Genomic DNA, 11356 nt, shown 5'->3' with positions numbered 1-11356 from the left:
GATATTGGGCGTAACAGATATTACTGTTGAAATGGTTGTTGATATGCTGAGCAATCCTAAGGGTGGAGTGTTTCAGCAATATATAGATGGGGTAAGGGAATGGGGAGGGGTTTTGGGATGGGGGGGTAGAAGTTAGTAGGGATTTATTTGGTTTTTATTATATTTTCATGGCAGTACAGAATTGGCCAGATCATGATTGATCGTACAATCAAGCACAGTAAGTGGCAGCATGCACTTAAATTATTGTTTGCGGACCGCCATGATATCATAGAAGAAGAAGAAGAAGATTTGGCTCATTAATCTATATGGTCCAAATCAGTATGATCCAAACTTCTTCCAAAATATTCATACCAATCTATTGAACTTACAGGCAACAAACGATCAAATCATTATGGTGGGAGGCTATAACAGTGTTAAGTACCTCAATGAACCATGAAGGAAATCACACTACAAACTATCATCCTCGTGCCCTTAAAGAGATTACAAATATCATGGACACATTAGAACTAGCGGATAGCATATATGTGGAGACAAAAAAAATGACATTCTTGTCTCTTTCTCTCTGGCACCAAAGGTTAAAGAAAGTATTAATAGGAGACAGAATGTGATCGGACCATCATCTAATTGGTCCTCACATAACTCTTACACATTTTCCACTTGGCCGGGGATATTGGACATTTTCATTAAAGTCTACTGGAGGACAATTGTTTCTTAATTAGGGCTAGGCCCCTTTTTTCTCAATTTCTGCCTGAATGACGTGCCCAAAGTAAACTGCCACCTGGCTACAATGCTGAAGAAAATCTTCCCTTCGACACTTAGCAAGGAGATGATCCTGAATTGGTTGATTCTCTCTGAATCTTCTTCCTTCAACTGCTGTGCAACCTTGCCTCTCCTCCAGAGGACCTTAAGGATCTTCTAGAGTAACAGAGGACAGTACTTGTAGACCTTGCACGGGACTCCGCTTGGTCCAGGAGCTGAGCTAGACCTTGCCCTCTTCACAACGTCCTGTACTTCTTTCAGAAATAGCTCCCTGTTGTCGAACTCTGTGACTGGTACTAGTGGGTGTATCAAGACATTGCACTGCCCCATCTCCTGCTCCTTGTCGGGGTCACTGTATGTGCTCTGGATGTGCTAGTCAATCTCCTCTTTGGAACAAACCAAGTTCCCACTGCGCTTCTGCCCTAGTAGCTGCTTTGTGAAACCAAAGGGATTAGCTATAAAGGCAGTTCACATCTTGGCTCTTTCTTTCCACCGTCTTCTATGCCATTCAGCCCTACGCATAGTCAATATCTTCTTTCTCAAGATGCTCCGTAGCTCTGCCAAGGGTGGCCGTTGCTCCTCACTGGCCTCCTTGTGCTGTTTCTTGAGGATATTCAGTTCCTGCCTGATCTTGTGGATTTTCGCAGCTCTCTGGTTCATGGTGTACGGTGTTCTCACAGGCCTCTGCTCCACTGCGCCAAACCTTTCCTCTGATAGGCTGACTAAGATTGTCATCATACTTTGTAGCATCCTGTCTGCACCTCCCTTTGCTGTTGCTTCCAGCACCTTGTCTGCATCCTCGTCAAACTGTTGCCACACTGTTGTCTTGCAGGTTTGCGGCCATTTGATTCAAACCTTCTCCGATGGTCTTCCAGGAGGGTCTTGTTGCGACACATGGAGGCTCCGGGCTCTTTGGTGTGACTCTGGGCCTGGCTCCTCCTGCGTCTCACCAGGTTCGCTACCTGTGTGTTGTGTCGCTACTACCTCCTCTAGACATTTAATCTAGAATGTATTAATTGTAAGGCCTCTGGCATTCTTGCAGACCTTTCCAAACACACATATTCCATGGTCATATTCAGTTGTCCGTTTCAATGCATCATTAGCCTTTGGTTCGTCAGGCTCCCATGGGGATATGTTTCATGTGTCGATCTGTAGCTTAGTTTGCGTGGTTTTGTTTGCCAATCCTCCCTGCCCCGGTTGCCGTCTTTCCAAGCTGTCCACAGTACAGGTAGATTGCAATAAAAATGGTACTATAGAGGCACAAAACAAGCTAGAGGAAAAGCAAAAAGAACTGGAGGACCGACCATATTCAAGAACAATCTAATGTAATAAATTACAAAAATAAAGCAAAATAGATGGAGTATGTCGAAAAATGCATCACATTTTTCCTTAATCTTCAACACAGGAACGCCACCAAAAATAATTGGTAGAAACTCACTACTAAAGACAGTCATTCAGGACTCTCCAACTTATTTTTAAAAAAGAGGAAGCTAAATATTTTAAGCAGATGTTTTCTTTTCGGTCTCTTTTCTTTTCGGTTTCCTAATAAATAAATGAACGAGTTAACAAATCCCTAAAAAGATCAGTGCGAAGGCCAAATTACAGAGAAATAACTTTGAGGCTATTAAATCCTTTCAGTCTGGAAAAACTCCAGGGCTTCATGGTAGAGGTAAAGGTAAAGTATATCAACTCTTTTTTTGATGTACTCAAAGCTCAATTTTTAGGTTGCTTTAACTAGTCTGTCAGGTACTCAGCAAGAAGGTCTGATTTCACTGTATCTTTAAAATATAAAACTTTTACATTACCCTGCAGTTTACCTATAAAATGGGCTGATGATGAGGTATACATGCAGTGCCTTAACATCTTATGGCTGGGGGCACTATTGAGTAGCTTGGATGAATAAGGTTCCCAGAGTAAATTGCCTTCTACTCAGTCCCAGAAGCTAAGATATGCATATTATTAGTACATTTGGATAGAAAACACTCTGAAGTTTCTAAAACTGTTTGAATGATGTCTGTGAGTATAACAGAACTCATATGGCAGGCAAAAACCTGAGAACAAATCCAAACAGGAAGTGGGAAATCTAAGGTTTGTAGTTTTTCAACTCTTGGCCTATCGAATACACAGTGGGATATTGATCATATTGCACTTCCTATGGCTTCCACTAGATGTCAACAGTCTTTAGAACCTTGTTTGATGCTTCTACTGTGAAGTGGGGGCGAATGAGAGGGGAATGAGTCAGGGCTCTGGCAGAGTGCCATGAGCTGACCACGCTCGTTCACGTGAGAGCGAGCTCTGTTCCATTGCATTTCTACAGACAAAGGAATTCTCCAGCTGGAACATTATTGAAGATTTATGTTAAGAAAGTATTCACAACCCTTTACTTTTTCCACATTTTGTTGTTACAGCCTGAATTTAAAATGTATAAAATGTTGATTTTCTGTCACTGATCTACATACAACCCCATCATGGTCAAAGTGAATTTGTGTTGTTGTTGAAATGTCTTGAGTCCATTCTGTATTCAATAATAGTAGTTAACATGATTTTTTAAACAATGACCACATCGCTGTAGACCACACACAATTATCTGTAAGACCCATCAATTGAGGAGGGAATTTCAAGCACAGATTCAACCACAAAGATGAGAGAGGTTTTTCAAGGCCTCGTAAAGAAGGTAGGTGTAAAAAAATATATCTAAAAAAATAAACCTTAGTATCCCTTTGAGCATGGTGAAGTTATTAATTCGACTTTGGATGGTGAATCAATACACCCAGTCACTACAAAGATACAGGCGTCCTTCCTAACTCACTAGCCGGAGAGGAAGGAAATTGCTCAGGTATTTCACCATGAGGCCAAAGGTGATTTTAAAACAGTTACAGAGTTGAATGGTTGTGATATGAGAAAACTGAGAATGGATCAACAACATTGTAGATACCTTACAATATTAACCTGAATCACAATTTGAAAAGAAGACACCTGTATATAATATAAATACTCCAAAACATGCATCCTGTTTGTAACAAGGCACTTAAGTAATACTGTAAAAAATGTGGCAAAGAAATTAACTTTTTGTCCTGAATACAAAGCACTATGTTGGGGGTAAATCCAACACAACACATCTGTGAGGACCGATGCTGGAGACGAGAAGCAAGTACAGGGAGTGAACATTTAATGGAAAACGGACATCAAACAAAACAAGAACAGCGTCTGGACAGGGGGAACAAAATTACCTTACGACAATAATGCTGACACGGGGAACAAAACTGAGGAACAGACAGATATAGAGGAGGCGGTCAACAACGTAAAGGAGTCCAGGTGAGTCCACTGATCGCTGATGCGTGTAATGAGGCGTCCCACCTGGGCGAGCCTGACGGGCCGGCCAAGGCATGGGCGCTGGACAAGCCGGCTGAGGTATATAAGCCCGACGAGCCGGCTGAGGTATATAAGCCCGACGAGCCGGCTGAGGCGTGGGAGCCCTTCGGGCCGGCTGAGGAGTTGGAGCCCTACGGGTCGGCTGAGGCATGACATGGGATGGGAGCCTGCCGAGCCAACCGAAGCAAGGAAACCTCTCGAGCCAGCTAAGGCACCCCTGGTTCCATCGGTGGTGGCACCCGGACCCAACGTCACCACCAACAACAAAAAACAAGAACTCGCTGATGCTTCAAATAGTGGTGTCAGCATTCTGTGAGGACCAATGCTGGAGACGAGAAGCAAGTATTTGTTACTTTTATTTCTTACTTTTTTATGTATTTTTCTTAAAACTGCATTGTTGGTTAAGGGCTTGTAAGTGAGCATTTCACTGTAATACACCTGTTGTATTTGGTGCATGTGACAAATTAAATTTGATTTGAAGTACAGGGAGTGAACATTTAATGGAGAACGGACATCAAACTAAACAAGAACAGCGTCTGGACGGGGGGAACAAAACAACATTACAACAATAATGCTGACACAAGGAACAAAACTGAGGAACAGACAGGTATAGAGGGGACAATCAACAACAAGGAGTCCAGGGGAGTCCAATGAGCGCTGATGCGTGTAATGATGGTGACAAATATGCGTAACGAAGGGCAGCCTGACAGCCTCGAACGCCAGAAAGGGGGAGTGGAAGCAGGTGTGACAACATCACTGAGTACCACTCTTCATATTTTCAGGCATGGTAGTGGCTGCATCATGTTATGGGTATGCTTGTCACCGGCAAGGACTAGGGAGTTTTTTAGGATAAAAAGAAGCAGACAGCACAGACAAAATGCTACAGGAAAAACTGGTTTAATCTTCTTTCCAACAGACACTGGGAGACAAATTCACCTTTCAGCAGGAAAATGACCTACATCACAAGGCCAAATCTACACTGGAGTTGCCTACCAAGATGACTTTGAATGTTCTTTAGTGGCCTAGTTGCAGTTTTGACATGGCTTGAAAATCTATAGCAAGACTTGAAAATTGCTTTCTAGCAATGATCAACAAACAACATGACAGAGCTTGAAGAATTTAAAAAAGAATAATGGTCAAATATTGTACAATCCAGATGTGCAAAGCTCTTGGACTTACCCCAAAAAACAAATATTTTATAGCTGCCAAAGGTGTTTATAGCATGTATTGTCTCAGGGGGGGTGAATTCAAATCAAATCAAATTAAACTTTAATTGTCACATGTCCCGAATACAACAAGTGTAGACTTTACCATGAAATGTTTACTTACGAGTCCTTAAAGCAACAGTGTAGTTCAAGAATAGATAAGAAAATATTTACCAAGTAGACAAAAAAATGTTAGATTTTTTTTTTTAAAGTAGCACAATAAGAATAACAATAATAATGAGGCTATATACAAGGGGCACCGGTAAAGAGTCAGTGTGCGGGGGTACAGGTTAGTTGAGGTAATTTGTACATGTAGGTGGGGGTGAAAAGTGCAAATCAATCCCAGAACAACAGCATAGGACCTTGTGAAGATGCTGGAGGAAACGGGTACAAATATATCTATATCCACAGTAAAGGGAGTCCTGTATCGACATAACCTGAATGGCCGCTCAGCAAGGAAGAAGCCACTGCTCCAAAACCGTCATTAAAAAAGCCAGACTACGGTTTGCAACTGCATATGGGGACAAAGATCATACGTTTTGGAGAAATGTCCTCTGGTCTGATGAAACAAAACTAGAACTGTTTGGCCATAATGACCATCGTTACATTTGGAGGAAAAAGGGGGAGGCTTGCAAGCCGAAGAACACCATCCAAACCGTGAAGCACGGGAGTGGCAGCATCATGTTGTGGGGGTGCTTTGCTGAAGGAAGGACTGGTGCACTTCACAAAATAAATGGCATCATGAGGCAGGAAAATTATGTGGATATATTGAAGCAACATCTCAAGACATCAGTCAGGAAGTTAAAGCTTGGTCGCAAATGGGTCTCCCAAATGGACAATGACCCTAAGCATACTTCTAAAGTTGTGGCAAAATGGCTTAAGGACAACAAAGTCAAGGTATTGGAGTGGCCATCACAAAGCCCTGACCTCAATCCTATAGAACATTTGTGTGGGCAGAACTGAAAAAGCGTGTGTGAGCAAGGAAGCCTACAAACCTGACTCAGTTACACCAGCTGTCAGGAGGAATGGGCCAAAATTCACCCAACTTATTGTAGGAAGCCTGTGGAAGGCTACCCGCAACATTTGACCCAAGTTAAACAATTTAAAGGCAATGCTACCAAATACTAATTGAGTGTATGAAAACTTCTGACCCACTGGGAATGTGATGAAATAAATAAAAGCTTAAATAAATCACTACTATTATTCTGACATTTCACATTCTTAAAATAAAGTGATGACCCTAACTAACCTAAAACAGGGAATATTTACTGGGATTAAATGTCAGGAATTGTGAAAAACTGAGTTTAAAAGTATTTGGCTAAGGTGTATGTAAACTTCTGACTTCAATTGTATGTGATATGGAGGTGAAGATTTCCCAGTTAGCTGACGATACAACCCAGTTTTTGAGAAATGAAAATCAGGTTCCAGTAACCCTACATCCAGTAGAGCAATTCTCTCAGGTGTCATGTTTGGTTTTGAATATTGCAAAATGTGAAATTTTACCACTTAAAGCACTTAAAGACACAGTGAGTCCTGAAATATCTGTCAACGATGTTGTAACCTACTCAAAATTACCCGAAATACTAATGAAATGAAAGATATTAATGTCAGTCCCTTAATTAAATCTATAGAAAATACATTTTATTCATGGTTGGCAAGAGATGTATATCTTCAGGGTAGAGTTATCCTGTTAAAGGCAGAGGGTTTATTCAAACTTCTTATCTTTTTACATCTTTAGAGATTCCCAAGTTTACGTGTACCACTCTCAACAAATTATTATTCTATTTAATTTGGAAAAATAAGCCACAAAAGATCAGAAAGAATGTTATTACCAACAAGATTTGTGATGGTGGTGTAAATGTTTTAGATTTTACACTGTTTAATCAGACTACAAAAGTGAACTGGATGAAGAAGTATCTAAAAAAAACTACTGTTTATTTTCCAGAAAATTGTGGGGCTTCATTTTTTACTCCAATGCCCTCATGCTGTGGTTAAAATTCCTGTTAAATTTGCAACATTTCCAAAACAAGCTCTAATGTGCTGGTCCTTGATATACAAGCACAACTTCTCTCCATATAAATGTTTTATTTGGAATAACGTCGATGTTAGATATAGAAATAAAACCTTATTTTTCCATTTTTAGTTTTCCAATAACATCTTTGGTTAGTCAACTTATAAATGATAATGGTAATCTTAATATGTACAATGAATTATTAGCCAAATATAGCTTTGTTATGTTGTGTAAGGAACATGACATTTTAAAGAAAGCTATTCCCAATGGAATCTTTACTTTACTGAAGGATCGATCAAGCTATTCATTATATGCACTAAGTTGTGTAGAAATGAATGACATCAATATATTAGAAATTTAAGAACAATTTAGTCAGAGACATTACAAACAGGACGTTTACCCCTGCTGCAAGTTTCCAATGGGCATCATCATTTTATGTGAAATGACAGCATGGGTGGACTAAAACTAATAAAGTAAGAAAAGTCTCTTTCAAGATCCTTCACAGATGTTATCCTTGTAATAGTCTTATTTCTAAATATGTAATTAATGTTGAAAATGAATGCAGCTTTTGTGATTGTTTGCATAGTGAAATATTTTGGACTGATAGGAAAATATATATTAGTGATAAGATGGGTAAACCTATAAGCATTAACATCTTTGGTAGTGGCTGCCAATAAATGGTGAATGTGTTTATTTTATTGGGAAAAATGTTCATCCATAAAATTAATTTCATGGGGGGGGGGGAAATGTTTCAATACAATATTACATAACATCTCTAAAATAAAGAAAAAGCTAATTATCAAAGAAGTGTCTACAGTATTTGTGACCGACCGGCTCGATTTGGTCTTATGCAGCAAAATTTGAAACAGTGTTTTTTACATTGGATAAAATTAGAGACACAACAGAGCTATAAAATGGTATATCATACACCACAACAATGGGAAAGTAATTCTGCTTTGAAAGTTTAATAACTTTTGAGAAAATGGCCCTTAAATGTTTTGGTAAACCTACTGAAGAGCTATTCTTTGTCTACACCCATTCAGCATCTTTTACACCCTCTTAAGCCTTATCTCCACCCATCTCTTTAAGGATTCACATGTGAGCCCATGTACTAAACAACCAAAGCTTTCAAGTCTAAAGGCTGGTTTATACTACGTCTATCGACAGTTGTCGCAGTGACATCATAAACATTCTATTGTCGTCAGACATCAAAGTTGTCGTTATGAAAAAGTATAATCACAAAAACTATTGCCTGCATGACATCGGCAGCACTGGTGGTCCAAAATAGCATAACTAGTGTATTTCAACACCAATAAACCCACCCATTTAAAAATGTTAGTTTATGTCAATCTAGCAAACCAGGTAACTAAAAGCAACTTTGTAAACAATGTTTCAGTTCGTTTCTAGCTTGTTAGCCAGCTAGCTAATGTTAAGTTAGCTGGCAAGCCAGTTCAAATAATGACAATATTATATAGCTGACAACGTCTTCACTTTAGCTCATTTGTCTTCATTATTACGGAAAAATAAACTCACGACAAGATCATTATTTACAAGTTAATGGCGAGCCAATTACAGAAAATAGCTTATGGTTGTGACTGTTGTGACAAAATAAAAGCAAGGCATTCTACCACAGAATTTTAGAACCTGGACACTGTCTCGTTGGCCTAACGTTATAACCTAATTTGAACCACATTGTTAGCCCACAAAATGTTATGTGTTATTACATACAGCCGGGAAGAACTATTGGGTATCAGAACGGCGGTAACTCACCAGTATTACCAGAGAGACATCAGGGATTGTAAACATACTCTGTTTCATGGAAACATGGCTCTCCCGGCATATACTGTCGGAGTCGGACCAGCCATCTGGATTCTCAGTCTTTTGTGTCGACAGGAATAAACATCTCTCCGGGAAGAAGAAGGGGGGAGGGGGTGTATGTTTCATGATTAACGACTCATGGTGTAATTGTAATAACATACAGAAACTCAACTCCTCAACTCAACTCCACCCGAACTAGAATACCTCACAATCAAATGCCGACCGTATTATCTCCCAAGAGAATTCTCTTTGGTTATTGTCACAGCTGTGTATATCCCCCCTCAAGCCGATACTATGACGGCCCTCAAGGAACTTCACACAAGCATTTTGCTACACCCGCAATATAATCTGGTAAACACGTGTATGTGACAAATAAAATGTGATTTTTATTTAATCCCAACTCATAATGTTACTACCCTGCATGAATCTTCAGGTTAGCTAGCCAACCAGGTTCAATGTTAGCAAGCTAGCTAACATTAGGCTATAACTAGCAATGCAAATGGCTTTGAGATACAAATAATATTACTACACAGATCATACACGTAACGTTAACTAGCGAGACAGCCAGCTAACGTTAGCTAGCTAGCGAACAGTATTCTTTAACTTGAAATGAAAACGGCTTTCTGACAAAATTAGAAACTTACTATATCTGAAAATGTCAAAATTTATCAAAATGTAATTTTTTTGTGTCTCTCTGGATTTATTGTATTTTGGGGGGTATTTTGTTATGTTTGATATTTGTATATAGTTTTGTACAATGTTCGAGCTATGCATCATTTTATTTTCTCACAAAAAAATGAGTAATTTACCAGTTGAAGGACTGTTCAACTGAATTGTTTCCTGTCATATGTGGTAAATACCACCTTCCCACTTGGTTATGAACGAGTTGTTATTATCAATGAAAATACATTTATTCAAAAATACAAGGTAGACGGGAAGAGGCAAGTCTGTCAGACCATTCTAGCCAATGAGAGAACAGACAGGCATAATGGTTTCCACTAGTTACCACAGCCACAAAGTACAAATAATCAACATTCATCGTAGCAAAAATGTGCATTTTGGTTTAATTTAAGGTCTGGGTTAGGAATAAGGTTAGCAGTGTGGTTACGGTTTGGGTTAGGTTTAAAATCCCATTTTAAGAAGATACGTTGTTGTAGACTTCTACAGGGTTTATGACTTTGTGGCTGTGGTAACTAGTGACGACCAGGCACAACACCGATATTAAGTGTTTTTTCTCAAAGTTGCCGGTATGTCATGTATCCTACTTATATCGCACAACACCGATATTAAGTGTTTTTTCTCAAAGTTGCCGGTATGTCATGTATCCTACTTATATCGCACAACACCGATATTAAGTGTTTTTTCTCAAAGTTGCCGGTATGTCATGTGTCCTACTTATATCAGTACGTACACTCGTAACAACCTAATCATTACGAAACTTCTACTCGATCAAATAATCCACACGTAGCAAATAAGCCATTAAATTTTTTGTTAACCAAATTCGACACTGTCTCATTGACCTCCATACAAAAAAGTATCCGCTTGGTGAGAGGAAAAAACGCTACCTGCTGGTGAAGACAGCTTTTGGGCAGTTATCCCTCTTGTTTCGCCTCTTCCTCTCTTCATGAGCGCTCAATCAAGCTCCAGCTCTTGAGATGGAAAGAAGTCGCGCGAGAAGTACGCACAATGCTCGCGAGGTCAATGGTGTGTGAAAGGCATGGACAAATGTTTTTTAAACTATACCAAGATAGACCATAGCCTGTCGTTTCCAATGGGAACAGATGAGTCATAGTGGCCAGAACAAGCAAGGAGGTGGGAAGAACCAAGCAAGCGATAGCGAGATCGGCCCGTGCTAGCATATATCGGCATATTTTCGTTAGGGAACGCCTACTCTGTGAAGTGCGCGTGTGCTCCTTCTAAACAACGCAATTTTTTTACAAATTTGGCAAAGGCTAAAGGCTACAAAACTTAGTCCACGCTGTTCATAACATATTCTAGTTTTGGGATCAGAAAACTACATTGAGATCAAATGTTTAATCGATGAGAAAATGTGCAGAATGTAGGAGAAAATCGATCTCCTTCCATCTTCTCCCACTGCAGGCCCCTGAGCTTACTCTCACTACCATATTTGGTAGTGAATGGAAACGTCAAGCAGATGCTTCATATTTATACATCCAGTGAAATATCTGTC

General features: G+C 39.7%; 1 long non-coding RNA gene across 1 annotated transcript; it reads right to left on the bottom strand.

Moving 5' to 3' along the window:
* Nucleotides 1–3641: 3641 nt before the first annotated feature.
* LOC118939558 lies at nucleotides 3642–11074 on the bottom strand. The gene is made up of 3 exons (XR_005036559.1): nucleotides 10731–11074; nucleotides 9118–9250; nucleotides 3642–4456 (listed from the first exon to the last, which is right to left on the bottom strand). It is a non-coding gene; the product is annotated as an uncharacterized LOC118939558 (long non-coding RNA).
* Between the last annotated feature and the right edge of the window lie 282 nt (nucleotides 11075–11356).

Source organism: Oncorhynchus mykiss, chromosome 16 (genome assembly GCF_013265735.2).
Source record: "Oncorhynchus mykiss isolate Arlee chromosome 16, USDA_OmykA_1.1, whole genome shotgun sequence".
Classification (NCBI taxonomy): Eukaryota; Metazoa; Chordata; class Actinopteri; order Salmoniformes; family Salmonidae; genus Oncorhynchus; species Oncorhynchus mykiss.
The sequence above is the reverse complement of the archived record's forward strand: the minus strand, read 5'-3'. Positions and strand labels throughout refer to the sequence as shown.